At 45.9% G+C, this 26347-nt stretch overlaps 1 protein-coding gene across 2 annotated transcripts in view; it reads right to left on the bottom strand.

Moving 5' to 3' along the window:
- Nucleotides 1-26024, bottom strand: part of LNX1 (ligand of numb-protein X 1) — a 183037-nt gene extending 157013 nt beyond the window's left edge. For both annotated transcript variants that reach the window (XM_027056814.2, XM_053217359.1), the window contains exon 1: nucleotides 25685-26024. The gene's annotated coding sequence lies outside the window, so the exon portion shown is untranslated. The remainder of the gene's footprint in view (nucleotides 1-25684) is intronic.
- Between the last annotated feature and the right edge of the window lie 323 nt (nucleotides 26025-26347).

Here is a 26347-nt window from a genome sequence, read left to right as displayed (position 1 = left end):
TGAACGCATGGACGTGCAGTAATTGATTTCGATTCTTTAAATGTGCTTATGGGTAGGTCAGTCTTGAGTTAGCGCACCTCTGAAGATGGTTGCCATAATCTGTTCAGATTTCATGCTTTGAGTGGAACCAGAACCTGTTAAGCCTCCGCTGCCTTTGCTCCTTCTCTCAAGGATCTGGAGGTGCTTCTGTCGAGAAGTCCTGCACCCTCCTCGTGAGCCAGTCCTCCCCCCTGCACTTCCCACAGGATTATTCCAGGATGGGGGTTTAATGGGAGCACTCAGCTCAGGTCAAGTGGACCTGTGGTTTATATCATTCTGACCTTACGAGTCTCTGAGGAAAACTGCATTTAGGAAGCAACGAAGACAGACCATGGCTATCAATTTATAACACTCCAACTTGAGGCTATTCTTGTCAAGTGGGAGTGAAAATTAAACTCACTGGAAACAGGATCATCTCCAGGATTTCTGTTAGGCAAAGCTTGAGGACAGCCATGGAGACGGAAGAATGGGGCAAACAGAAGACTTTTCTTAAAGCTGTATCCACATGGCAAGCACGCAGGTACAGAATGTTTCTTTGGGCTGACTAAGGGGCTACTTGAAATGGGAGTGTGGGCAAAGGCCCCTCCGCCTTGCCTCTAGCCCTCCCTCGGTGCATCCACAAACAAAAACAGGACCAGAAGCTGTCCTTAGCAGAAGCCAGAATGAGGGCCAGAAGGTCCTCCCCACCAAGAGACAGACCAAATTCATGCCAACTCTAGAGAGGAGTAGGCTTTCAGTGCCGAGAGCTCCCTGGCTCCTTCCACCCTTGTTCTGGCCCTTTCAGAAATGTCCCAGGCTGTGCCAAAGCATGGGTTCCCTCTAAGATCTGGAAAGAAAGTGTGTTGTAAAAGACAAAGTCTCCCTTCCGAATGGTTTGTCAGCACATAGGCTGCAACCCTGCCCAAGGGTGCTCTGAACGAGCAGCCAAGTTATTTGCCCTAGGGGTGTAGCAACAAAGCTTGATGGTAGGTAGGAGACAGGCTCAGACCTGGGAGCTGGGAGAAAAGACACCCATTCACCATGTTTGCTTAATCCGTGGGTTGATCAGAGTGGTAATAATAGTCTGTGACTCTTCCCAGCACATCTCAGCTAGACAGCCCGGAGGCCACACCCCTGGCTTGAACAGAGCTATTTGTTTTGTTTTGTTTTACATTATAGGCACACCTTGCTTAATTTTTTAAATGGATGATACCATTTTCGAAAAAAAGAAAAAGAAGCCCCTCTCCGTGCATCCACGATAAAGACCACAAATATGTCTATTTCTGTCATTCCTCCAAAACACGTTCTACCGAAAAGCAAGAATCTGCATAACGCACCTAGTCTGATTTTGTCTATTATGTTCCATTGGTCGGGGCGACAAACAAAGAAAAAATCTTCAATTATTTTTGGAAACAAATATTTTCCCATGAAAATAGTTACTTGGCTAAAAAAAAAAAAAAGTGGGGTAGCAGCACTGTAGTTTTGTTTTGTTTTTTTTTAATCTAATTGACTATATAGTATTTCAGGAGTGGTAGCTTAAAACAGAAGCTTTTAAATTAATAGTAAGGCGTGAAAACATCTTGTCACTCAGAACTGGATGCTTATATAGTCAATCCTCATTATTTGTGGATCCCATAGTGGTGAATTTCCCTACTTGCTAAAATGTATTTGCAACCCGAACTCAATTTCTGTGGTACTTGAACACTCTTTCATGCACACGTTCAGCTATATCTTCCTTCCTGTTTCAGCTCAACAAGTGTCCTTTTCATGGTCTATTTAGTGCCACAGTTTTTGTGCTTTCTGTTGGTAATTTCCTGTCTAAAATGGCCCCTAAGCATTGTGAAGTGCTCTCTAGTGTCCCTAAGGACAAGGAAGCTGTGATGTGCCTTACAGAGAACATCAGCGTCTTAGATAAGCTTTGTTCAGGCATGAGTGATAGTGCGTTGGCCGTGGGTTCAATGTTAATGGTTCAATGATATATATTTAAATAAGGTGTCTGAAAACGGAAACACATATGAAACAAGGTTGTATATTGATTGTTTGCTGAAAATGTGACCAGAAGCTAGCAGGGAGCTTAACCCTATGTGTCCCCTAGGAGCCATGGTTCAGTATTTGCTAATTTAGTGTTTGCAGTTGACTTTATAGGACACAATTGCAGGGGGAGAATCAGGAGTGGGATAGGATAATACCCGAGCTGTCTTAACTGGGTAAATTAATTCTGGGTTGAATCTCAGGCACAGTGATCTCCTTTTCCACTCACCAGTTGTGGGAGAAGCCGCTTAGCAGATCTCCAGCAGAGAGATGCCGAGGAACACCTGAAGAAACAAAGATCCCTGAAAAATGTAGGATCTACTTTACGTTCGGCGGCAAATGTGATCCAACTGACTGTTCGTTGTCAAATTAATAGTGAGCATCTCTCCTTTCGCCTCTACTGCTACTGTCCCTGGAGGCTTCTGGTCCTTTTAACAGGACTCTGATCCCAACACAGTTCCAAATCTCCCTATCCTGACATGCTTCCCCATGGAACAATTTGAATAAATCCCCAAGCCAGTGTTTCCCCACCTTGGCTATGTGTGAGAAGTATCTGGGGAGCGTTAAAAAACCCTTCATGTCGGATACCTACTGTGACCCAACAGATCAGAATTTCTGGGGGATGGGATTTGAGCATGGGTATTTTTTTTAATGCTCTACGTGATTCTAGCACACAGGCCCAAAGTGACTGAGGAATGCCTAGTATAGTGATTCTCAATCCTGGCTGCAATCAGAATCAACCAGGGACTTCAAAGAAATCCCAAGTTAATAGATTCAGAATCTCCCAGGAGGCAGAGGGAGCCTGGGCATCGATACATGTATTTTTAAAAGTCCTCGAGAATTTTTGGCTTAGTGAGATTCTGTAGTTATGTGTTTGAAATTTTAAGATAAAATCTGCCGGAGAGGGGCGCCTGGTTGGCTCAGTCAGTTAAGCGTCCGACTTTGGCTCAGGTCATGATCTCACGGTCCGTGAGTTCGAGCCCCGCGTCAGGCTCTGTGCTGACAACTTGAAGCCTGGAGCCTGCTTGGGATTCTGTGTCTCCCTCTCTCTCTGCCCCTCCCCCACTTGCACTCTGTCTCTGTCTCTGTCTCTCTCTCAAAAGTAAATAAACATTAAAAAATATCTGCTGGAGAAAAGCAAAGAAGAATGTGAAGAGAGAGTTGGTGACAACTATATGAATGTGGTGAAGGGGACGTCAAGGATCCTGGGTCCTCTGATTTTCAGAAACCATTGAACCTTGACCTGGTGGGGAGGCAGGGGGCCGTTGAAGGGAGCAATATGGCTTGGGGGCAGATATAGGACCACATTATCACAGAAACTTCCCGGTGTGTGAGGTCTGCTGCCTGCAGATTGGCTGTGAGACCAGCTACCATGGGGGCTGGGCCTTCAGAACTGACACTGGCACTCAGAACAGGCTCTTCAGTGACCACGAGGGCAGTGGTTACTTCTCTTCTGGACATCCCTTCTCTCTTCCCTTGCACAGTGGGAGACTGGTAGCAGAATGCAGAGAAGATATTGTTGCCCTGGTGCAGATTGCCTTGCTTGGGCTGTCTACCCATCTTCCAACAGCTAAAGGCATACAGCCACCTCCTCCTCCAGAGACCTGCCTTCTTCTAAACAGCCACTCCCTTGAGATGTTACATGTCTCACATCCACCCTGGCCGAGAGGGATGGCCCACAGATCATGACTGATTGGCAGGGGTGCCGAAGTCTGACTCCCTTGCCTTGGGATAGGATGCATTCTGAAGGGCATGCATGTTCCTTGCTGGACCAGCTAAAGCTGGGAGTAATTGAGTCATATCCCTGCTTAGAGTTTTCCCCTGCCCTCTCCCACTTCCCTCACTCCCCTTCTCCTGAGAACACTTCCTCAGGAAGTACAAGAATCCTTGTCTCAGGCTCTGCTTCTAAATAACCTGTCCTAAGACAAGTAGTGATTACACAGTATGTGGATGATGGGAATGTGGGGTGGAAAGAATGTCAGCCATATCTGGGTTCGTCCTCAACTTTATCACTTCTTGGCTGCATGAATCCATCAATTCGCATGATCCTTTGGTTCCTTCTCAATATAACGTGGGGTGGCCACACATTGCTTGCAAGGAGGTCACAAGTATAAGAGAATGGGTGTGAATGTCCATGGCACATGATAGAGATTCGCTAACGTCCGCTTCCCTTGCCTCCTGGAACTGTGGCACCACCTTCCTCCGAACTTGTTTCTCCACTGTTCTCTTTGGTCATCTGTGCATTACAGTTTTCTTAGTCTCTCCCTTCTCTTTCTCCCCTTTTATATATTCTTTTTACCATCTCCTTTTCCCAGGGTTTTCATCTCTTTTCTTTGTTTTCTGCACTGCTTTTCACTTCCCCCAGCCATGATAAATGAAGAAAGATGCATAGCAATACCCAGAAACACAGATCCTCGTTCTGTGGACCAGGGCCAGGGAAGCTGGAAGCTGGAGTGAGGTTATCAGTTTTTGCCAGTGCAGCAGAGTTAGGTTGGGCTCAGTTCTGTAAACAGGACTCAGGGGGCTGCTTTGTGGCTTTTACTAAAACAATGTTTAGCCAGAGAAGGATATGCTATTTTCCTTGTAAGGTGAAAATAATGACCATTAAAAACCAATCACACTAGTACTTGACATAAGAACCCTCATCACCATCAATCTTCCTCATCTGGGCCAAATGGTGGACCAGAGGGGAGCTGATCCCCACAGTTGGGACATGAGACAAGAGTTTACTGGCTCAGCCACAAACTGGTCATGGGACTTTGGGGAGGTTGCATAACCTCCTTAGGGTCCAGTTTCTCCATCACCAGAAAGGCTATAAAGCAAAACATGTGCCAGCTACTTCACATGGGGCCTCCTAGAATTCATAAAATATTATGTGGGAAACACTGGAACCCTGTGCAGAAACCGACTGAGAGCAATGTAGTTAGTTATCAATATTCTTGTTAATAACATTGAAACCATTGCAAAGTAACTCAGTAGGGCATGGAGTATATTGTAAATCACGTGTCACGGTAACATTCTACATTGAAGATGGTGGGAAATCTGAAAGTCATACATTGGCCTTGAGCACCCAATACTAGCCGCTCAACTAGATTTTTACAATAACCATTGTTATCCTAAGCCCAGTGAGACAGGCTGAGCTAATTAATACTTTCTTTTCTGCCTGGCTCATTTTTCTATCCTTCTTGTGGCATTGGTATGCCCTTCCCTCTGGGGACCTCCTTCTCTACTCCCTGGTCCTAGCGGGGTTGTAACCATAGCCCGTCATTGCCCAATTGACTCACTACTACACCCCTGCAGGAAGGGTGGGCGCGTGACCCAGCCCTGCTGGTCATAGTCCACCCTTCTCTGGTCACAGGGATCGGTCCAAGGGGTGGCCGATTTATCAGGTCGATCAGAATTGTTCACTAGCTTTCTGGAATAGGAGGGAGAAAGGTAGAGCCCTCCACCTTTCTGAAAACAAGTGGTGAGCTTGAGGCCTGCCATCAATCTTTCTAGTCACTTGGGGTGGGAGGGCGTGCGGAAAGAATGCTGGCAACACAGTATACAGCAGAAGAGGGCAGAGGCCAGAAGTGGGGAGAGAAAGAGGGCACCGACATTGTTTGAGCTGGGTCCCCACTCTGGGCTTCCTGAGTTTTGCGAGCCAACGAAGCCCCTCTTTTTCTCCAGTAAGTCTGAATTGCTGTCATTTTACATAACTCACTACAATGTTTAAAGAATTTACTTGCTTAAGAAATATAAATTTCCATTTAGATAGGTGTATTCCTTCCTCAAGTATCTTATATTAAAGAATATGTGTGATTTAGAATAGACCGAGTCCATTCAATTATTACAATATCATCATAAAGAGAAACAGAGGCAATATCTTGGCGTACGTTATATATGATTTAATATAAAACACGTCTATTGGGAAGCGGGAGCATGATTTGATCAATATTCTATTGATCTTGCATTAAAAACAAGCCTACTTGTAGCAGGCTTTTACTACTTTTTCCAGGACAGGGTGTTTCATAGCATCAGAAACTCGGGAGAGTTGTCAGCGTGAGCATTTTCCTCCTCCTTTCTCACGGGTGTGCTTCTAAGTGGCCACAGCCCTTTAGATTGGGTTGTACTCTCTGCCCAGAGCATTAAAGAACAACCAAGAGACTGAGAAAACAAAGTAGAAGTCCTAAATCTTGGGTCTCCCTGGTTTTAATCTAGTACTTTAACTATCAGGGGTGTTGTGTCCATTTCATTCACTTTTTCATTTCTCACATCTGTTTCACATGCATGTGCACATATATATGCAAGTACTTCTTGTCCTAACTGTGGCTGGGAAGCTATGTAAAGCTGTAAATATTTATTAAGTGTGCATAAGACAGCAGTGTGGGCTGACGGGCCAATGAAGGGGAGCTAGAGTATTGGGCCCCACTTTTGGCTCCACTGTTAATTCCTGCGTGAGTCTGGGCAGGTCAATTAAAATATCCGTGTTCCAGCACTACATTTAAGAAAAGGAGATACTATGGGGCGCCTGGGTGGCTCAGTCGGTTAAGCGTCCAACTTCAGTTCAGGTCATGATCTCACAGTCCGTAAGTTCGAGCCCCGCATCGGGCTCTGGGCTGATGGCTCAGAGCCTGGAGCCTGCTTCCGATTCTGTGTCTCCCTCTCTCTCTGCCCCTCCCCCGTTCATGCTCTGTCTCTGCCTCAAAAATAAATACACATTAAAAAAAAATTTAAAAAAAAGAAAAGGAGATACTAATCTTTATTGGCCAGCACCCCAAAAGTAATCATTACTGAGCACAATACCTGCTATTCAGAATGGAAATCAAAGAGCCGTCTCACTGAGACCACCCATCTATTACTTTTTCTCTTTCTTTCTTTTTATTTTTGTAAGGGAGGAGGCATGGTGAAGCCGAAGGGATGTATCCTTCCCTGGCTTGAGGGGAAACAAAGCTTCATTGTCCCCCCAAAAATACATTAGCAAGTACCTGTCGATACGTATCACTGTGGTAAGAAGACAACAGTGTGAATAAAGTAGCCGGTTTTGAAGTTCCTCTCAAAGATCACGGGAAAAGTGGACGGCAGAGCAATTGTAACAGCATCTCTGAGGCATTGACTGGCCCCTTAGAATAGAACGAACAGGGCTTTGAGGCAAGACTTGGGTGTTTAGGTGATTCTGTTCCTTACTCCTGTGACCTAAACAAGTTATTTCACCTTGGTGTGTCAGGTGCTGATAACAGCAAACTGGAAATGATAGCGCCCATATTTAGGTGTGTTGAAACACTTCTACACAAGCACCTGACAAAAGGCACATAGAAGCAGCCTGACGGATCCTGGTTTTCTACCCTCTTCCATTTACTCACTTATTTTGCTAGGAGTTTGGCAATAGGACAGCAGATAAAGCATATCTGTGTTTTGCTGTCAGGGAGGCAGACGTTCAGCCCTAATACCCAATTAGCTGTTCCCATCATATGCCCATATCCAGACTCCAGACAGATTTCTCGGATTTATATTGACCCTTTGCATCAAGGAACAAACAAACATATCCAAGGAAACGTGGTCAAAATCCACATTTAAAGCATCTGTTTGAAGTGAAGATATTATAAGCTTTTGCTTGTACACAGAATCTAGGTAACCTCCCTCCCGCACGAAAAGAGCAATTGAAGTGATACTGTGGATGATTGGACAGAAGAATCTTGGGTTATATTAAGAATTTAGGACTGGGGCGCCTGGGTGGCTCAGTCGGTTAAGCATCCGACTTTGACTCAGGTCATGATCTCACAGTTTGTGAATTTGAGCCCCATGTGGGGCTCTGTGCTGACAGCTCAGAGCCTGGAGCCTGTTTTAGATACTGTGCCCACCCCCCCACCCCACCACCACCCCCGCACCTCCCCTGCTTGTGCTCTGTCTCTGTCTCAAAAAATAAACATTTTTTAAAAATTAAAAAAAAAAAGAACTTAGGACTGAATTATTGCCTCAAGGGTTTCACTTTCCTTTTATTACTGAAAGGACAGAACATATGCCAAAGCTGTTTAATGAGAGGAAGTCCAACCTGTACCGTCAAAGAACCTTGTGATGCAAATGAGACAATCCCCATCATCGGATCACATACAACCCCACAGCTGCCATATTATAAACATGGAACAAGGACCCCTCTAGCCCCCATGAAACTTGTGTGTTTCTTTCCTCAGGGCGGTAGTTCTCAGACTCTTTTTGGAATCTATTTCCAATGACAAAAAATGTAATGACGCCCCCCCCCAAACCAATCTGTTTGTATCACCATCGCATGAAAAATGTAATCAGGGTCATAGAGAGCCATGGTACAACTTTTATGAAATTTCCTGAGGAACTGCAAAAGTAAAGAGATTGACCTATTCCAGGAGCAAGGAAACACTCCCAGTCATGATAATAATTCCCTAGTTTGCGAGTGGTTGCACCATGGCTGTCCTGTCACATACACTTTTTTCACAACCACCTGTGACATTGTAGCATTGCTCGATCCGTACAATACCCGGAAGTAGGTACCCTTATTACTGTAGTTCATCACTTCTAAGATGCCACAGGGTGGAAATATGCACCTTTATTTGATGAACCACCCAGAAAGAAAACAGTGCTGCCAATGAAACCACAACACATCATCAGCGATAAAGCAAAGAGACCATTTTAGATACGTTAAAAATGTGAAAGAATGAGTGGCTTGGAACCAATGAGCTATGGACTTTCCCTTCTGCAGATGAAGGAACATAAGCCTTACTCAAGGTCAGGCTGCTAGCGGAGACTGAAGCGTGAAACCCCACTTGCACTCAGACCTCCTGACCTTCCACCTGAATGGGCTCCGTGCAAACACACCTACGGTTTTGCGGATCATCTTGGAACCAAGATAGAAGGTTCTTACCAGGTACTCCTAAAAGTGCCACTTTAGAAGGAAAGGATCTGTCATGATAGGTGGCAGTCATCACGAGAGTACTTTTCGCAAGAAATGACCGATTTTTTTTCAAAGGGAAGTAGGAAGGGCCAACCACCTCTGTCTTCCCAATACGCGGCATTGATATCACATAGGTACAGTCAATGCTCATTCTTCCTGAATTCCATATTTGCAAATGCACCTACGCACTGAAATTCATCTGCGACCCCCAAATCAACGCTCGTTGCATGGTCACAGTCATTTGAAGACAGCGAAAAATATGAGTTACCAGCTGAGGTCAAACAAAGTGCTTATTTCAGCACTTGTACTGAAACAAGTGTCCTTTTTATGGTCTAGTTAGTGCCACATTTTTCGCATTTTTGTGACTTTTCTTGGGGCTTTTGGTATTTAACATTTGGTACCCGAATGTCGTTCAGATGTGCCGTCCAGGGTCCTATACACGAGAAGGCTGTGCTGTGCCTTTACAGAGAACGCAGGTGTGTTAGATACAGTTCATTCAGGCACGTGTTACTTGGGCCGCTGGCCGTGAGTTCAATGTTAATAAGTACACAATATATATTAAATAAGATGTCTTTATACAGAAACACACATAAAACAAGGTTACGGATTGATCCATTGATGAGTCCGTTTCAACCAGAGGCTCAGAGGAACCTAACTCTGTATTTCCCCTGTGAGTGCTTAGTATTCACTAATGGGAATTGACCGTTTTGCATGTTAAACCGTCAATAGGACTATTTCTTCTCTTGCTGACTTTCCCACTATTCACATCTCATGGCCGTGAGTCCCGTGGAGAAGTCAAGTTAGAGGAATAATCAGGAGTTTTATATATATGCATTTATGTGTGTGTATATACACATATATATACGTATCCGTATATGTACATGCATATATATACATATACATACACACACATAAATGCATATATGTAAATACACACACACATATTAAGTAGGCAAAAAAAGTATGCCTGGGGTGCTTGGGTGACTCAGATGGGTAAGCATCCAGCTCTCGATTTTGGGTCAGGTCACAATCTCACGGTTCGTGGGTTCAAGCCCTGCATCGGACTCTGTGCTGACAGTGCAGAGCCTGCTTGGGATTGATTCTCCTTCTCTCCCTCTCTCTCTGCCCCTCCCCTACTCATGCTCATGGAGCATGTGTCTCTTTCAAAATACATAAATAAACACTTAAAAAAAAAAAAGGATGCCCAATGACAAGACCTGGAGGGAAACACAGAACAATAGTATGACAGCAGTGGTGAGAAGATAGGGGTTTTTAACATTCTTTTGTTAACATTTCTAATTGTTGGCACTTCTTTAGAGCTTTGTATTACAAACCATAAAGACTGTCAGGAAGGGGAGGAGGCAGCCCCAGACAGAGGGTGGTGGTGGGGGGCAGAGCAGCCCAGGAAGCCCCCCCAGGGGGTGATGCCTGCAGGACTTCCTTGTCCTCGGAGTGTTTCCTTGGCTGTGGAATAAGCTCACTTGATTCTAGAGGAACACAGAACTCTGTATAAGCTTCTCGACCTTTCTAGCCTCCTCTTTAAAAAGTCAATAAAAGAAACCTGAGGAGGGAGACGAGGAGGAGGGGGTGGAAGGGGAGGAGGAAGAGGGGGATGGAGAAAATGAGTCTGTGATCTTAGTGTTTTTCTGCTGAAGATAGGGTATTGGCAAGCAGGTTGAAGGCACACCTCCTTGCTAAAATTAAGAGTCCGAGTCTTTTGTTTTAAGCCTTGATGTAATATAAATGATAAAGAGCCACCAGTTACAGAGGGACCACCTTGCATCTGTCGTCCTGAAAAATCCGTGCATTTAGGGGGAGCTGTTGTCAACCTTGGGAGCCACCAAGGAGACGGTGCCATTATGGAAACACTGCGCCTGGCTGGTCTACAAAACAGAACTCCTCACATTAACTTACGGAGGAAGTGGATGACCTTGGACGACAGTTTGTGTCCTTGTGGAGAGTGGCTGATTCTCCACAAAAGTGTGCATTGGCTGATTCTCACAAGAGGTTTCAGAAATGAAGCTAGGGTTTCAGGTCTGACTCGCATGAGCTGCCTTTATTCGGATGGTCTTTGTTTTCTCCAGTCTCTGGTCGGCAGTCCTTCCAGGGCCTTCCTCAATCCCTGGCGGGGGATTGTTCTATATGAAAAGGTGCTGGAAGGCCGGCTGCTCTAACTGGAGTTGCACCTGCAGACCCCGGCCTCGGAGGCGGCTCGCTCGGGGGGCCGCTGTTGCTGTGTGTGCGCGCACAGTTGATTGCCTCAATGCACACTGGGATCCTGCTCAGTTTTTTGGCCTGAATACACTGGAGGGGATCCAAGCCGCTCCGTCGCTTTCTCGGTTCTGGGTGGGGAGGCACTCTCTCTTCTCTGCTCTCTAAGAAGAAGGGATTTTGCCATGCGATTATATCCAGTGTATTTTGGTCTAATCTCTTCTGGCTCCAAGAGGGCTTACCCAGATAAGAGGTGCCCTTCAGGCTGTGCGAGAGGGTGCCACAGTTGGGCTTCACCCACCCATAAGTTGCTGCGTTAGGAGTTTCTCACACTTCACTCCAGTAACACCATCCAGGCAGCGCTGAAGATCAATGACTACAACCTCTGTGCTCAGGCCAATGAGAAGTGGAGAAACCACCCAAGTGCATCTAACCGATGACCGTGCCTCGGTGCCCCACACAGCTCCCTATCTCCAGGGCTCCTTCCTAATGCCCATATTTCGTGTGTCCAGTCTGATCAATTTTGGCATCTGGAGATGATCCGGCCATACAAATCATCACCACAACTGAGCCAATGGATGCGTCCATCACCCCCAGAGGGTTCCTCGTGCCCCTTGGTAATCTCTCCCTCTCACTTCCCCCTCCATCTCCGTCCCCAGGCAAGCCTGGATCTGCTGTCTGTAACTATAGATTAGTTGTCTTTTCTAGAATTCTATGCAGGTGGAGTCGGGCAGTATGTATTCTGTTTTGTCAGGCCTTTCCCACTCAGCCTCGATAATTTTGAGATTCATTTATGTTGTGTGTATCAACAGCTCATTTGTTTTTACTGCTGGATGGCATTCCACTGGATGGACGTACCACTGCCTGTCTCTTCATGCACCTGTTGATGGGCATTTGGGTTGTTTCTAGTTTGGGCCGATTACAAAAAGAACTACTAGGAAGGTATGTGCACACATCTTTGTATGGGTATAAGCTTTCATGTCTCTTGGGTAAATGCTTCAGGGTGCAATGGCTGGATCAAATGGTTAGGTGGACATCTAAATTTTTTTTAAGTTTTTGAAGCATTTTTTTTTTTAAAGTTTATTGTGAGAGCGAGAGAGCGTGATGGGGGAGGGGCAAGGAGGAGGGGGGAAGAGGGAGACTCCCAAAAAGTCTTTGCACTGTCAGTGCAGAGCCCAACGCGGGGCTCGAACTCACAAACTGCAAGATCATGAGCCAAGCCAAAACCAAGAGTTGGACACTTAACCGACTAAGTCGCCCAGACACCCCTACACTTAACTTTTTATGAAACTGCCAACGTGTTTTCCAAAATGGTTGTACCGTTTTACCATCCCATTAGCAGTCCTGATTCCTACATACCCTTACCAACATTTGCTATGGTCAGTCTTTTTTAAGGCTAAGCCATTCTAATAGATATGAAATGATATCTCATTCTGGTTTTAATTTGCTTTTTCCTAATGACTAATGATGTTGAGCTTCTTTTCCATGTATTTACTTGTTATCTGCATATCTTCTTTTGGCTAAGTGACTGTTCAAATCTTTTGAGCCTTTCTTAAATTGGCTTGTCTGTTTTCTCATGATTGCGTTTGAAGAGGTCATTATACGATTTTTCCCAGGGATATTTTTTATTTCAAGAATTATCCTGGAATGTAAGACACTGCAAAGAAAAGTTTCATAGAATTTTCAGCACTAATCAGAGCATGTGGGGAACAATTTGGGGGCTCAGGGCCTTCTAGCCCCTAGAGATAATACTCTTTATGTGCCGTATTCTGCCTTATAATGATGAAAGCAGATCTTGCCAGAAATCCAGACAGGCCTAGGCCACATCTACTTTTGGAGGCTCTTGGGATATTAAAAATGAAAGAAATTTCAAAATAGACATATGAATAGCATGGTATATTTTAAATGTATATATTGAACACATTAGTGCTTTTGACCATATGTGAAAATTCAGCATGAGTATAACACTGGAGATGATGTCAAGATTTTTTAAAAAAAGGTTTTTAATGTTTATTTATTTTTGAGAGAGAGAGCAAGCAGGGCAGGGGCAGAGAGAGGGGCACAAAGGATCCAAAGGAGGCTCTGGGCTGACAGAGGCAAGCCCAATGTGGGGCTTGTACTCGCGAACTGTGGGATCATGACCTGAGCCGAAGTCGGACACTCAACCAACAGAGCCACCCACCCAGGTGACCCTGATGTCAAGATTTTACATTTGAGGCCTGATGTGGGGACTGAGATAAAGGGCTCTCCTGGCCACTGGCCATCTTATGATAGGCCACGCAAGACCAGCACCAGGTTGGAGGACTTCTGATACACCTCGGTATATCCCACTTATGCTTGGGGCTAAATGAATGCTACAGACATGGCTCTATAAGAAAGGACCATTTCCCAGGTATAGAACCATTTCCTGCCATGATGGTAACATGGGGGAGGCCAATCATGGCCCTTTAGGGCCCTTTGGAGGGACCCCTTGCTCAACCCACTTGAGAGCCTTTGGGACCAAAGGCTTCCTTTGGGCTGGTAGAGTCTTGGCCTTTCCCACTTCGTTTGAGTCAGAACTGTGCTATGAGCGGCGTGCTTCACTCGAAGGATCCCAGAGACCTCCCAGGCATGCACACAGAAGCTCCCACCCTCTGGGCTTGTTCACCATCATTTCTGAGGAACCTCAATCTCCTTTCACGGCTGGTTGCACCTAGTGCCACGGTTCTCCGTAGGGGGTGGTCTTGGCCTCCAGGGAACTTCTGGAGTCATTTGCAGACATTTTTGATGGTCAGAACTTGGGAGCTATTACTGGCCTTCGGTGGGTTGAAGCCAGGGATGCTGCTGTCGATCCTACAGTGCACAAGACAGCTCCCCACAACCAAGAATTATCCAGCCCCAAATGTCAGTGTCGGTGAGGCTGAGAAACCTTGATCTTGATGAGTTCCCCAGGTGTCCACCAGAATGGACAGAGGAAACAACTGACACAGGTTCTGGGAAAGCGGTTCTTTGTTCATTAAGCAGATGAGTGCTTCAATACCCACATAGAGCTTTGGTCCTAAAGCATGAGGGGATGGGAGGAACAGGTTGCCCAAGGCTTCTCATGCTCTCACGGCCTTTCTCCCCCTTCTCTTCTCCCTCCAGGAGTTCTGCTTTTAAGCCCCATCCTCCTGCATGGTGACTGGGAAATCTACCTAATCTCTCTAAACCTCAGTGTCTCCACCTGAAAAATGGAAGACCCTTAGTATTTTTTAGAATTATGAAACAAGCCAAGCCATGTAGGGTTTGACAGTGGCTGGCCCAAAGTGGCTGTGATTATTATTCCTTCATGAACTGAGCCCCAGTTGGACACAGAGCACCTTGTCAGGTGTCTTTCCTAACCACTCAGTGCCAGTTGGTGACAAGTTTTCATTAGTCTGCGAAAAGACATTGCCTCTAAAAGCCTTAATGATAACCCTCACCCCTCAGAAACAAAACCTGATGGATATGTTGAACTCACTGTGTTTTGTGCTTCATTTCAGTGATGACAGAAATGAATGACAAGGGAGTTGAGTTAAAACTGTGTCATATATTGAGGTATTTGTGAATGTGTGTATGTTTGTTTACAGTCCGTGCAAAGAAATTTACACAATGAGCTTTGTCAGAAAACACAGCGCTAACTGGGACTCACACAGCAAGTCCTTGGGAACTCTAGGGCTCTCCCGTCCCAGGACGGAGCAGGGCCCCGTGTCCAGTGACTTAGATAACATCTCAGGTAGGGTCGGTTTCTTCAGCACCAGAGGGCTTCATTGCCAGACGGCCAAGCAGAGGCTGTGAGGCTCGTGCCAGACTGAGCTCAGGGTGTTTCTGGAAGGTCATTGTTGCAAACCCAGAGAACCAGTTCTGTGAGGTTGGCTCAAAAGGGATATTTAATCAGAGTACAGAGAGGTGTGGTAATGGAGTGGAGGAAGTCTGGGTAAGGATTACAACCGGCAGTCAAAACGCTCTTCTCGGTTTTCAAAAGAGTGGGGGCAGAAGTAATGTTTTGGTTCTGGCCCTCAGACAACACCCCGATTCTTTGCCAAGTGCGGGAGAGTGAGCCCACAAAATCACCAGTGAGCCAAGAGATAATCCAGGTGATAAGGACTCAGCCAGGCGGCATCTGGGCCAAAAAATAAGGACAGAAAATTTGACTCAACTGCATTTCTGCCTGTGTGTTTTCTCACCGGGCAGGAGACACATTTAAAGGTACAGATAGCTTCTGCTCTTGGGGATTCACAGTAGAGCTAACACAAAGAAGCCCTTGGCCTCCTTTGGCAAGGGAACTCTAATAAGACTTTGGACCCCAGCGCCATGAAAAAGCTCCCTAGGAACATTCCAGAAAACAGGCTAGATCTCCTGCCAGCCCAGGAATGTGCCAGGGTCTTCTTGTGCAGAGAGCAAATGGATTTTGGAATTTTCTTCCCTTAGATGGGCTGTTCTCTGCATTAAGGAGTCAGTGTGCATAACCATCCATGTTTCCCCACCGGGCTATCGCAGAAAAGGGAAGGAGATTTTACTTACTTCCATCAAAAGGTCGAAAAGGCCACAGAAATTACCCTTTAGTATTAAGAGTAGAAACGTCCCGAAGAGCTGTTAATTCTGTCTCACCAGCTGAGAGAAGATAGATTTATGGGAGGAAGACAGTTTGATTGACAGGCATTCTGACCATTCTGCTGAACACTCTGTGAATTGAGATCAGCCAGAACAAGGGGTCTGCGTGGCATTGGCCTGACCTCTCCTACAACAACCTTCATTGAGTTTAGTTTAGATGAGGTATGCCCTTGTCCGTTATCTGTGGACACTAAGGCAAAACAAAAACAAACAGGCATTTTTGCAGCTCTCGTGCTTATGTTAGTGCCTTCATAATTGTGTTTTGGAGAATGGCTGAAACGGTGGAAAATACCCTAACTTTGTGCCTGTGTTGGTGAGACTGTGGCTTACTTTATCACTCAGAGGTCCCTTTGGAAAGCCTAACATGATCGATTTCTATTCCAAGTTCAGGTGACAAAGGTTTTGTACCCAGAAAGGAATATTTCTCTGTCTTTCTGAAAATGAGAATGATGTCATTGAATATATCTCCCTTGGCTTTGAGTTCCAGGAAGCTCAGCGTTAAATCTGATGCTCAACTGTACCAATCATGTGGGCTCGTGTGGCATCCATACATGCTTCCTATTTCTTTGGGCCTTGTCATCCTGTTCTTATTTATATTTCCCCTGCCCCTAATTTAAATTCTTGATGATATTTTCCCCCATTTTATTGCAGAGCCCACAACCTCAGATGCCCCCAACTGCCAAGAAGGTGGCAGTAAACGACTGTGGTGAGTGGGGCAATATGGCACAGTGTGGCCTGTGGCAAACTGGGACATTCTACAAAGATAGCATTGTCCCCATTCGCCACCATCAGTCTCTATCCTCCGACCCTGCTTTATTTGTAGCCTTTATCATTTTCTGTAATGATCCTATTGATCTGTTGACTTAAGCACAGGCTGCCTCACCTCTGCTACATCCCAGCACCCACAAGAGCACCTGACACAGAATTCTCACCCCCACCGTACTTTGCTGAGTGAGTGAACTGGCAGATAGAAACGTGGGACCAGTGTGGCCAAACGCACCGTGGCCCACTGGTGTTTCGTTATTTTTCCAATTTGGCATAAGTGCATTAAGGCCCCACAGAGGTGAAGCAAACCTGCAAGGTTAGACGAGGAGGAAGCGTTAGAAGGCAGGACTTGCTCTGGGAGTTGGAACTGGCCCTCCGGTCGGGTGCTCAGGAAAGTTAGGCGGATACTTCCCCCGACACAGCGCCCTCAACTTCAGAGTCAGCCTCACGCTGGGTCTGTTTCTGTACCTTTCAGTGCAGAGGCAACCAGCCCGAGACATCAGGGTGAATGTCTTTCAAAGCCCTCTTACAGGGCACCTTTGGCTCGTCTACCGCCGGGCAAGAATTGCAAGCTTTAAATGTTTTAGCAGCACCCAGAGACCACTGAGCAATCATCATATTGTATAGCGTCCCTTTCACGTCTGTAGCTTCAAAATGATGCTGATCTTCTTTGTTTTGGGAAGCGATCTCCTTACATCATTGGAAGACTGGTAGGTTGTGACATGGCAGAGAGTATCTCAGCAAGTCTTTGAGGTGACTGAGATCTGGCCAATATTTATTTCCTTCTTTGCCCAGAGAAGAACTTGAAAATAAAATACGGGTATTAAAGTTTGCATCACTGACATTTCTTAGGAAACTCTGAGATGTGAAACATTGGTCTATAAATTAAAGAATTCTTTTCCTTCCACAGTTCTCCTAACCATTTTTTTCCAGAATGAACTGCCTAAGGGGGCGGGGGTGGGGGTGGGGGTGGGAAGCAGCTCAGCTTGATTGGCATTTCTCAATTACTAGTTTTAGTATTACTATTTTGGTAAATACCAAAAATATAAAGTTACCATTGGGGCGCCTGGGTGGCTCAGTCGGTTAAGTGGCCGACTTCGGCTCAGGTCACGATCTCGCGGTCCGTGAGTTCGAGCCCCGTGTCGGGCTCTGTGCTGACCGCTCAGAGCCTGGAGCCTGTTTTGGATTCTGTGTCTCCCTCTCTCTCTGCCCCTCCACCATTCATGCTCTGTCCCTCTCTGCCTCAAAAATAAATAAACGTTAAAAAAAATTAAAAAAGAAATAAAGTCACCATTTTAACTGCTTTAAAGTACACAGCTCGGTCGTGTAATGTGCATCGTTGTATACTTTGCACTGTTGTGCAGTCATCACCACCCTCCATCTCCAGAACTCTTTTCGTCTCCCCAACTCGAAGCTGTGCCCATTGCACAGTGACTCCCCACTGCCCCTCCTCCCAGCCCCTGGCTACTCGCGTAAGTGGGATTACACAGTATGTGTCTTGTGGCTTCTTTTACTTAACATCACGTCCTCAAGGTTCATCCGTGCTGCAGCATGTGTCAGAATTTCCTTCCTTCTGAAGGCTGAGTGGTGTTTCATTGCATGTATACACCACACTTTGTTTATTCATCCGTTCGTGGGCCTCCGACTTTCTTCCGGCCCTGGGCTATTGTGAATAGTGCTTCTGTGAAGGTGCGTGTACAGATATCTCTTTGAGTCCCTGCTTTCAGCTCTTTGGAGTGTAGACCCAGAAGTGGAATTGCTGGATCATGTGATAATTCTCTGTTCAATTTTTTGAGGAATCGCCACACTGTTTTCCATGGCAGCTGTACCAGCCAACATTTCTAGCAACAGTGCACGAGAGTTCTTACCGACACTTGTTATTTTGCGGGTTTGGGTTTTTTCTTTAATTTTACCGTTTTTTTGTTTGTTGTTTTTATAGCAGTCACCCTCGTGGGTGTGAGGTAGTATTTCACTGTGGCTGAGATTTGCATCTCCCTGATGATTACTGACTTTGAGCATCTTTTCATGTGCTTATTTCCATTTGTGTATCTTCTTTGAACAAGGGTCTGTTTTGTTCAGTTTTCAACGGGGTTGTCTGTGCTATACTGTTGACTTGTAGGAGTTCTTTATATATTCTGGATATGAATCCCTGAGATACGGCTTGCGAACATTTGCTCCCATCCCACAGGTTGCACTTCACCGTGTTGTGTCTGATGCAGAGAAGTTTTAAATTTTGAGGCACCCTGTGCACCTCTGAGCTTGTATTTCTGGTTCCCCTGGCTCTCAGGCGATGTGTGCCGTGGGGAAGGACAGCTCCAATGACAGAGTCCTAGCAGGTCACTTCTGAAAGGCTGCCAAGTCCTATCTCAACAAGACTTTTAGGATGGATTTCAAGAATGCCCTCCCCCACCCCCGCCTCCACTCTCTACTCTACTTCGTCAGGGTGCAGAAATGCTTTAGCACTAACTGAATTTTAAGACGGTCTCCCTTCAGCTGTGGGGTAGCCTTGGTTGGTGCTGTTGTCAGAACAATCATAACCAATACCATGATCCTAGAACTCAGTGGGTGTGTACAATGGCCACTCCTAATGGATCTCCATGCCTGGCAAACCAACAGAAAAGAGGTTTCCATAGCGTGTCTCTTTTGTAACATTGGGACCTACAGAGGCCAAAGCAATGAGAAGATTACAGTGGACTCCTATCCCCCAAAATATGTCAAAAGAAAAACAACAGTAAGCCATAAATAAAATATGCTCATAGAAGTGCACGGAAGTCCTGATTTTTCTCAAGGTAACGACTTCAGAGTTTCTGTTTCTGAAATGCCCAAATCCATTCTTTTAAATTTATCTGTTTTAATTAATGATGTTTTTTTTGGTGCTTCTGCCTTGCCAATGCCTTAATCCCTTTTTGATCCACCTCTTGGGAAATAATAATATCTGATATTTATTATATACTTCATATATGCTGTGCAGTTTTCTTTTTTTTTTTTTTTCAACGTTTATTTTTTTATTTTTGGGACAGAGAGAGACAGAGCATGAACGGGGAAGGGGCAGAGAGAGAGGGAGACACAGAATCTGAGCCATCAGCCCAGAGCCTGACACGGGGCTCGAACTCACGGACCGCGAGATCGTGACATGGCCAAAGTCGGACGCTTAACCGACTGCGCCACCCAGGCGCCCCTATGCTGTGCGGTTTTCTATGTACTACGTAAAAGAACTAATTTAATCCTTATTCCAATTTTGTGAGGTCAGGACTATTGTCATCCCCAGGTTTACAGTCAAGGAAACTGAAGCACAGAACAGTAGCTTGCCTAAGATCGCACAGCTTGTTACTGGGAGAGCCAGGGTTTGAACCCAGAAAATCTGGATGCGGAGCCTCTTGTCCTCAAATGAAAACTCCAGCTGTATTGTCAGGTGGCCTCCCTCCAGCAGCCTGCACCTGTCTTTCCCACCCCGCCCTTGTGTCTAGCCCTAGCACGCCGATCCCTGTGCTTTCCACCCCCCCTCCTCACCTTGCCAGGTCGGGATTCCCCTCGGTATGTGTTCTCTGCTGTCCCAGCCGGGTTGGTGACCCTCCCCTGGCAGGCTGCTGAGACAGCTAACACTGCACCCAGCCACAGGGAAATGTAACTGTCTCACTCGTGTCTGCTTCACACAGAGGCCTTGAGAGTTTCTTGAAGGTGGACACCAAGGTTCAAAGCTCTATGTCCCAACCCAGCCAAGTACCTGGTATGCAGTAAGCACTGAAACATTTAGTTTTGAGGAACTAAGTGAGGAAGAGCCTAGGATGGGATTTGAGGAGGAAAAGGAGCAGTGATTGCCCAAATAGTTTTCACCCTGGAAATGTTGTTAGCCCTAGCCGACGTCCACGTAAATTAGAGCAATATTGAATGGAATTGGATCAATGGTGGGAACCTTAGTCCCTTAGGCCTGATACTGGGGACGTGTGTCCTATCTGTGTGGAGGAGGCTGCTCTGCTCCCCACAAATCAAAGAGTAACAACAAATATATGTGCGCAAATGAGCATCCTGGGACACAGAGCAACTTCTGAGTTTCTCAGAAATGTCAAAATTGAATGAATGTCTTCTCTCCTTCCCTTTCTCTCCCTAAATAATTCAGTCTTTAAAGCCATGAGACACGGTGGGACACCTGGGTGGTTCAGGTCATCTGACTTCGGCTCAGCTCATGATCTCACGTTCATGAGTCTGAGCCCCACAGCGGGCTCTGTGCTAACGGCTCAGAGCCTAGAGCCTGCTTCAGACCCTGTGTCCCCCTCTCTCTCTGCCCCTCCCCAGCTTGTGCTCTGTATCTCTCTCTCTCTCAAAAATAAACATTAAAAAAATTAAAAAAAAAAATCTATGATACAGGGCCAAGTAAGGTAGTTACCCATACAGCGGGGAGAGGAGATATGGTGGCCCAGACAGGGCATCAGCACCTCCAGGGAGTGAGGGGGCTAGCCACATAGAAGGGCGGCCTAGAACGGGTGCCAGAGCCTAGATGAGCAGAGGAAGGTCACCCTAGGGAGGGCAGCTTGACACAGAACTCTAGAATCCATGCAAGGTGAGGCAGGCATCTGCATGGAGAAGCAGGCAGTGGTCGTGATGGGAGTTGGTTCCAATCAGGGGACTGATTGAATGCATTAAGGCTAATGGGAGCCAGCTCGAACTAGTGGTAAAGAGACTTACAAATATCAAATATAGAAAGGGAGATAACTGGAATAAACCCCGGAGTGTTGGATTGGAATTGGAAGTAACCGTGTGAATTTACAATTTTCAGTGCATATAGGTCAATATAGAAACACACACCCGGGTCCTAGCTCTGTCCATCGAGAGAATCTGAGAACAGCAACACTCCAATTCGCGATGAACACATCTAGCAGTCAGGCTTTGGATTCTAAATAATTCTCTACTGAAAGGAACTAGAGTTCCTTGGAGAGAGAGCTGATTTTAAGGCCGGAACATCTCATTGCACTAGGAAGTCAGAAGGGCTCAGAGGATATGGGAACATATCAAAAGGGATTGTTGGCATGTTCGATTAAGAAGGAGACAGTTAGGTAACTTCAAACTACTTTTCTACAGGAAACTTATGAATTAAAGAAGGAAGAAGAGTAACTTTAGAGCAGAGAGACCTGCAGTCATGTCTTTATGACACTGGGATATCATATAGCAATCCCAGTGACATTTAAAATCATCTGCCATCCAATCGGATGACAAGGGAGGAACACAGCATCATCTCTGTGACATTTTTTGCCAAGGTTATAAAACTTGAATGGAAGCACAAGGAAACTCAGACAAACCCAAATTGAGGAACATTCTACAGAACGACTGGCCTGCATTTTTAAAAAGTGTCAAGGTCATGAAAGTGGGGGAAATACTGAAGAAAGTTTGCTATTGGAGTGGACTAAAAAGATGCAAACAGGGATGCCTAGGTAGTTCGGCGGGTTAAGCGTCAACTTCGGCTCAGGTCATGACCTCATGGTTCGTGAGTTCGAGCCCTGCATCAGGCTCTCTGCTGTCATCATGGAGCCTGCTTTGGATCCTCTCTCTCTCTCTCTCTCTCTGCCCCTCCTCTGCTCTATTTCTCTCTCTCTCTCTCAAAAATATATAAATATTAGGATGCCTGGGTGGCTTAGTCAGCTAAGCATCCAACTTCGTTCAGCTCCGGTCATGATCTCACAGTTTGTGGATTCAAGCCCTATGTTGAGCTCTGTGCTGACAGCTCAGAGCCTGGAACCTGCTTCAGATTCCGTGTCTCCCTCTCTGTCCCTCTGCTGCTTGCGCTCTGTCTCTCTCCCTCTCAAAAATAAACAAACACTCAATAAACAAATAAGTAAATAAATAAATAAACATTACAAAAATGATGAAGACAACTGGATGCAACGCTTGATTCTGAAAATGAGTTGGTCTGAGGATCAAATGGCAACTGACGAAAATTTACTGGGGTCTGAGGATTAGATCATAGGAATGTATCAGCATTAATTTCCTGACTTTGTGGTTTATGGGGGGGACATCCTTGTGTATAGACAATGCACACCAAAGCCTACGGGGAAGATGAGGCATTGTTTTGGTAGCTTACTCTCAAAGGGTTCGGGAAAAATACACTGCAAAGTTCTCCCTACTCTACGATATCTACAACTTTTCTGTAAGCTTGAGGTTTTTCTAAATACATACATGCATATATACCTGTATTCTACATCTGTATCTGCATCTACATTTGCATGTAGTGAATATGTTAGGTTGGCATTATAACGTTTTCCAGACTTTTCAGGCACCCAGAGGCTGCTGTGGGTGAATGAAGTTTGGAGTAACTGCTCCCGCAGCAGGATTAGGGTAGGGCTGCTGAGAGTTGGGTCTCTGATCAGTTGCAGGAGATAAGTATTCTTGTTTCGTGATGAATGGAGGGAGTCCTGTGGTATCTACAGAGCTGATCATGCTGGCCACTTGACTTATCTGATGACGGGCTCATCTGCCAGAACGAAGAAGTAGAAACACTGAGGGCTCCTTTGTCATCTTAGGAGGTCCACGAACTTGTTGGGATGAGCACTGAGTGTTGTATGTAAGCAATGAATCATGGGAATCTACCCCAAAACCAAGAGCACATCGTATATGCTGTATGTCAGCCAACGTGACGATAAATTATATTAAAAAAAAATATTCTATACCAAAAAAAAAAAAAGTCCATGGGATAACGAAAAGGCCAGTTTTTCAGGGTTTATCTGGAATGTGGATTGTGCAAGAGATTCCACCATCATTTGAGGTTTGGCCCAAAGCGCTAATAGTGAAAACCACAGCCTGTTGGGCCCCTCCTGTAGGCCAGAGCGCCCTTTTATGTGTCCTTTTTATAATCTGCACGATGGTTCTCCTTGGGAAGTATTGTCCCCATTTTACAGATGAGGAAGTACAGATTCAGAGAGGTTTAGTAACCTGATCATTGTTATGGGCCGAATTGGGTCCCCCCAAATTCACATGTTGAAACCCTATCCCCCAATATCTCAGAATACAACTGCATTTAGAGATAGAGCCTTTAAAGAGGTTATTAAGTTAAAATAAGGCTGTTAGTGTGGGACCTAGTCCAGTATGACAGGGATACTTACAGGAAGAGGAAACTTGGACACACAGAGAGACACCAGGGGTTCACGCCCATAGAGGGAGGACCATATGAGGACACGGCAAGAAGGTGGCCATCTGCAAGCCAAGAAGAGTGGCCCCAAAAGAACCAAACCTGTCAACACGTTGATCTTGGACTTTCGGCCTCCAAAACTGTGAGAAAATAAATTTCTGTTGTATAAGCCCCCTAGGCTATTTTGTTATGGCATCCCTAGCATATTAATACACTTGTGCTTTGCATGTGGTTGAGGATGAAGCTGGGATCCAAAATCACATCTGTGCAGGGCTTTTCACTGTCCTATGCCACCTCCCTACACATAGGGCCTCTACTGTGAAACCTCCTCCCATTTCCCCCAATAGGCTGCACAGACCACACACCCAAACCGCCCCCCCCGGCCCCTCCCCCATGGCCCCAGAGCACTTAGTGCACTGCAGATAGTTGGTTGCACACAATGAATTCACAATGTTTGATCAGATTGAGAGTGGAGCTACTCTTATCTGCATCCCCAGCATCCCCCGTGGAACTAGGCGCGGGGTAATCACCATAGTATTTATCGAGCACTTGCGTGCCCGCCAAGGCTTCACATGCGTTATCTCATTATCTCATAAAATTGCCATGGCAAACCTTAAGACAACTCTGTGGACTAGGTATGATCATTATTCCCATTTTACATATCAGAAAACTGAGGTCACAAGGGTTCACTGAATTACCCCAGGGCATAGAGCCAGTAGGTGGTGGAGCCAAGATTCACGTCTAATTCCCAGAATGCTCTCTTCACCCCTGCTTTGTTGCCACCATCTTGCTGTAAATGTTCCCTGAGCCAATTCCTGCCCTGCGGAGTTGTGCCAATCTGAAATGCTCTCCCTTGATCCAAGGCCCCTCTTTACACCAAGCCCAAGTGTGAAGTTCACGTCCTGTGGAGAGTCCTCTCACATACAACCTCTGCCCTCAGCCCCCATGCGGCCCTCCTTCAGCACTCCTTGGGCACAGAGTTTGCACCGTGCCCCATCATGTGACCTTGGCGTGCTGGGCACCTCGAAGGTAGTTGATCAACATTTGGTGAACTGGATTCAATGCCTAGGGATGGATGTAAACAGGGATAAATAACGAGGTGGCATATTATGCTGGATACTCCATTTCTGGATTTTCTAGGGAGTTCCAATTGCTAAAATTCTATCCTCTCATCAGATCACTTGCAGGGTATGTGGCAGAGAATATAGCCTGGTATTTGGCTGAAACAGTACAGTCACCAGGGGCACCTGGGTGGCTCAGTTGGTTGAGCATCCAACTCTTGATTTCAGCTCATGTCATGATCTCAGGGTTAGTGAGTTCGAGACCCACGTCCATCTCTGAGCTGATGGCATAGAGCCTGTTGGGATTCTCTCTCTCCCTCTCTCTCTTCCCCTCCCTGGCTCTATTTCTCAAAATAAATAAATAAACATTAAAAAAAAGTACTGCAAAGAGGCAAGAATAGAGACAGAATGTGCTGTCACTCACCTACCCACTTGCTACTAGGCAAGTCACAATTTCTCTGGATCTAAATCTCTTCATGGGTCAAATTGCAATGACAATGCCGATTTCTACCATAGCAATGGAACCAAAAAAATGTGAATATGCTTTGAATAATGATGAAGAATAACATAGAAATGCAGTCACCATTAGTGGGATTGTTTATGTGTTTACTGACCTGTTTGGCCAGAAAAAATAAAATAAAAAAAGCAGCTTTTATTTTTGAAAGTGAAGGAAGAAGTTTCCCCATGAAGACCAGTACAATAAATAAATAAATCACTAAATCAGATATTAAAAGAGTAAATGTCCTCAGGACCTTTCTAGAGTGTCTTGAGAAAGACATAATGAGACATTTCTATCTTCTAGGTTCTCCTCAAAAACTTGCTCTGTGTGTGTGTGTGTGTGTGTGTGTGTGTGTGTGTGTGTGTGTGTGTTAGGAGTAGGGGTGGGGAGGCTGGGCTGGGATAGTCAGGGGCAAAGTTTGTCAAATTGCATGAGATGTTACCTGGTGGAGGAACCAGGCCTCTTACCTTTGCTGCATCGTGACTCAGTTCCCAGCTGTGCGAGGCCTCAGGGGACAGTCCATTTGGGAGCTGAGCTTTTGTGACTCAGTAGTAGCCCAGGGAAATGTTCTTTCTCTTTCCTGTGTCCTGTCTTCCAGACATGCATGCCAACCACTGGCCCCAGAGTTAATCAGCACACCCCTTGCCCCCTTTGCAAGGCTTTGTCTCATGCTGATCCATAAACCTGAGAGCAGCCTCTGGGGAGCTTCCAGGGAGAGAAGCCCTGACCGGAGCAGCACTCATTAGCATCAGTGACAAATGTGTTCTGGTCCGGATGAGGCTGAGGCTCCCTCGAGCTTCCTTCTGCTCTAGCTAAATCCAGGATCCTTTTGTTCACCTCTACAGCTGCCAAGTCAGTCCTACTGCACCCCTGGATGTTATTTTCCTGCAGGCAATGGGAAAATGAGCTCGGAGCCAGGGAAGGGAAATCAACAAGGAAATAAACACAGGGTCACCGCACCTTCAGGTCATCATGCTGGGGCCCATTCCTAAACAGGCAGGGGCCACTGCCTGGACAGGCTTCAGAACCCTGGGCATCTTTTTATTTTTAATTATGCAGAGAAGTATGCACCGAAATGGATATCGGGCATGTCAAGCGATCCCGAGTCGTTCCGATGCCTTGCCAAAACT

Source organism: Acinonyx jubatus, chromosome B1, assembly GCF_027475565.1.
Source record: "Acinonyx jubatus isolate Ajub_Pintada_27869175 chromosome B1, VMU_Ajub_asm_v1.0, whole genome shotgun sequence".
Classification (NCBI taxonomy): Eukaryota; Metazoa; Chordata; class Mammalia; order Carnivora; family Felidae; genus Acinonyx; species Acinonyx jubatus.
This window is presented reverse-complemented; position numbering and strand designations above follow the sequence as displayed.